This window comes from Dipodomys spectabilis, unplaced genomic scaffold (genome assembly GCF_019054845.1).
Source record: "Dipodomys spectabilis isolate Male_0828 unplaced genomic scaffold, ASM1905484v1 ptg000193l, whole genome shotgun sequence".
Classification (NCBI taxonomy): Eukaryota; Metazoa; Chordata; class Mammalia; order Rodentia; family Heteromyidae; genus Dipodomys; species Dipodomys spectabilis.
The window spans coordinates 5298755-5302618 of NW_024870870.1; positions in this window are offsets into that span (position 1 = coordinate 5298755).

A 3864-nucleotide genomic window follows, 5' to 3' on the forward strand; every position below is an offset into this window, starting at 1 on the left:
TTCCCAGAGCCTGGGAATGTGGCCAGCCCATCTTTCCAGTGCTCAGATGTCTGAAACAAGACTTCATGAGAGAGCTCCGGACAAGAAACTACTGCCAGAACACCAGTGGAAGAATCCTCCCATCAGACCTGCAACAATCAAGAAAACAGAGAACACGAAAAAGGGAGGGATCCCCAAGACAAACACCACTGGGGAGCGTGATTCAATGGAGGGTCTGGCCAAAGGTGATCCTGATTGCGGGCCTCCCTTGCCTTTTTACACAGTCACAGCCACCAGGGTCCAGAGTATCAACATTCCCGATACCACCAAAGATCTGCAGAGGTGCTAGCGACACGTGATGCCCACCCTGGACTGCAGCAAAAGAAACTAGGCACTCTGTGCCAAGATCCAACCACTGAAGCAGGAAAAGACAGACCTGTGGGATTGACTGGAGAAAGAGAGGGAGAAGATAGCTCAGGTGCACAAAGCACCAAAATCAGAGCTAGAGATCCACAAGCCACCCATACAGAGTTTGGTTTCAGCAGAAAGCGATTTACAATCTGCACCGGCCCAAGTCAAGCACACTGCCAATGGCAGAGAAATGGAGTGAGAAGCTCTCACCAGCTGCCTGCAGGTCGCAAAGTGGCGCATGGCAGAGTTGGAAATGGCGGCTTCTGTGGTCACTACTGCACAGAAGGAGATAGAAATGTTCTTCAAACAGCTGAAAGATGTGACACTTCAGCTCTAGGAAAAGACTAAAAGTTTCGACGACCTGGAGCAAGTGAACACAGAGTTGCAGGAGAAACTGGAAGTGTTCTGGACAGAGAAGAGTAACAGGAAGAACATAATTTGCAAATTCCAACAAGTGCTGAAGGGACTATTGGACAACATGAGCTGGATGGTGACCTCCGCAAATCTGAAGAGAGACACCATCACGGAGGATCTGAGCATTGAGAGGTCTGCATGGAAGGAGGAGGTTCAGTGGCTCACCGACCAGGTAAACCAACTGACAGAGGAGAAGGAGTGAAGGATGAGGCAGGTGCTGGACATAGAGAATGAGCTGGGGGAACTGAGAAGGAAGCAGCAGAACCATCTCAGGCCGAGCAGCAGTGGCTGGCCCAGGCCTACCACACCCAGGTGGAGTTGAAAAACCTGTAGGAACAACTTCACATCCAGGTCAAGGAAAACCAGAGACTCTGTCTCCAGAATGCAGAGCAGCAGGAGCAACTACGGAGACTAGAGGAGAAGGTCAAGGATCTGCAGGAGATCCCGGAGATCCCACGATGTGCATGTGTGTGCAACCCATAGCAAGAGGAACAGCTGGCTCTTCTGTGGGATGCTCTCCACAGCGTGAATGGTGAGAAGGAGGAGCTTACTAGCATCCTGGACTCAGATTAGCAGGTGAAGAAACATCTGTTGGAACAGCTAGACTACCCAGAGAAGATAGAGGAATGGAAAGAGGTGGCTGAGAGAGAGAGCCAAGTGGCTTGGGAGCTGCAGGAGCGGCAGGAGCAGTCCCTGGACAACCTACCGGAGCTCAGAGCCACCTGTGAGCAGCACATTGCCTCCAATATGTGGCTGAATTCTAAGAAGGAGGCCCTGCAATAGCACCTGCAGAGGCAGACCCATCTGCTTGTGCAGCTGAAGTAAGTGCAGGGCCCAACCAACTGGGGGGACCAGATGGTGCCCTGAAAGTGGCAGGACACTCTCAAGTGCCTGGAAGTGACCAGACCACAAGAGGAGCACCTGCAGGCCCAACTGAGCTTCCTGGCTTTCCCTGGGGAGGGGAAGGTGTGAGCCCTGGAGAAGCAAAATGTGAGGAGATGACTCCTCCCAACATAACCATCGCAGAGTTTGGAGACATGCCCCGGAGCTAGAGTGACATGGCTCTGCAAGCACTCTCAAAGGCTGATATCCACAGGCGGAAACTCCTGATGCAGTAGCAGCGACACTGGTGTAGGTGCCCTGCCCACAAGGCAGCTCAGTGCTAGACAGAGCTGGAGCTACAGGCCCCCCACCCCGTGAGCTTCCACCACAGCAAGGGTGGGGATAGGATGTGGCACACGTGGGCATCAGAGAAGAAAATCTTCTTCATTCATAACCTGCATGATGAGGTGGACATCCATTGTCCAGCAGATGAACTCCACCATACATGCAGATAGCTGTTGGCACACATTTGCATCATAGCAGAGTCCATCGTGGCGTGTAAAGAGCAGATGTTTGTCCTGGTTGAGCTGTGTCAGGAGAAAGCTAAGCACGTTTGCCAGCTCTCCTAGGAGAAGATGGAGAAGAGAGAGCTGTGGGAGCTGCTTTTGCTCCTCGCAGGGGAAGGAGTGGACAGCATGCTCCAGATGCCAGCACAGGCTGAGCTCCCCGACACCACCGCCACTTCAGATGTCTCAGGTTCCGAAATGGGCGAAAGGAGGGAGGAGCAGAAAGGTTTTGAAGAATTGCAACTTCAAGACAGCTTGGAAACTGCCAAAGGAGTGGTCAGGGTTCCTGACCACATAGAGGACTCTGCCATGGAGCCCCCCCCCCGTTGCTTTAGGAGCCCTTGTCTTCTTTGCTCAGTCATATTTTCACCTGAGGAGGGTCCCAGAAGAGCCCAGTGGGGAGGTAAAGGCACTGGGGGTTAGATAGGAGGTGAATATTTGAGAGGAACACACCCCCTCCAACACACATACACCTGTCCTGTCCTCCCCCCACTCCAGCTGTTAACAGTTCTCACAGGGTGATCACATTTCCCAGTTCTGCCAGCTCTGCTAGTCCATCTGTTTTCCTCATTCTTCCCAAGAATCCACAAAGTCACCTAGAAGCACCTAGGATGGAAGTAGGGAGGTCATCCATGTATATAGCATTTAGGACCCTATCAAATTCCCCAACAATGCCCCCAGTCCAGATCAGACACCCCTCTGGAGGCACCATGACCACCTGCTTTGTTTTCTCTCCCAGCTCTGAAGAGCCACCTGTCTCGGGACTCCTTCACCCAGCGTCCTGGCCTAGGGTTTTAGTGAATGGGGAGTCAAAGCTGGTTGCTCCCAAGGGGTAGGGTCTGACCCTGGAGAAAGGGCAAGGCAGTGTGGTTCTGCGTAATTAGAGCAATGTTCCCCTTCGGTGGGAGCTCTGGTTCTGACAAGGGAACCTCCAAACTCAATCTTGTACATTTCCCAGATGAGGAACCAACTAACTCGGGAGAGACACTGATCTGAGTCTGTGTGTGTGTGAGAGAGAGAGACAGAGAGAGAGAGAAAGAGAGAGAGAGAGAGAGAGAGAGAGAGAGAGAGAGAGATCACAGCCTGACTGTGCTCAGGTAAATGATCAGTTGGCAAATGGCAGGTGCTGCATGGATGAGTCTTCTGTCACCGGTTTAGATTTGTGTGTGTGTGTGTGTGTGTGTGTGTGTGTGTGTGTGTGTGTGTGTGTGTGTGTGTGTGTGTGTTGGGAGAGTAGGGAGATGAGAACAATGAAAATATATTTAAGTCACCATATCTAAAAAGAGCAAAAGCGTTTTATTTGAGTGTATGTGTGTGTTTGTTGTTCTTTTTTATGAATACCCAGTACAAGCCCAGCCACAATTTGTTTTCTCCTTCAAAGTTTCATGGCTCCTTTGGGGAAGTTTTCAGTAGATTTCCTTCCATTTCTTTCCACCTCCCTCTTCCCCTTTTCCATAGCCCACTGTAGCTGCTAGGCTTGTGTGGTTCTCCCATAGGTGGCCTGTGTGAACCGCAGACCAGAGTGGACACGTCCTTCTGTCTTCAGCCAGAAGGCTCATGAGGCAAGTGTGACCACAGCCGCACTCTTCCAGGCAGACACTCTGCTCTCCTGTGTATAGCTGGAACTAATTCAAGGGTTGGGAATGTGTCTGCCAAACATAATTATGGAATG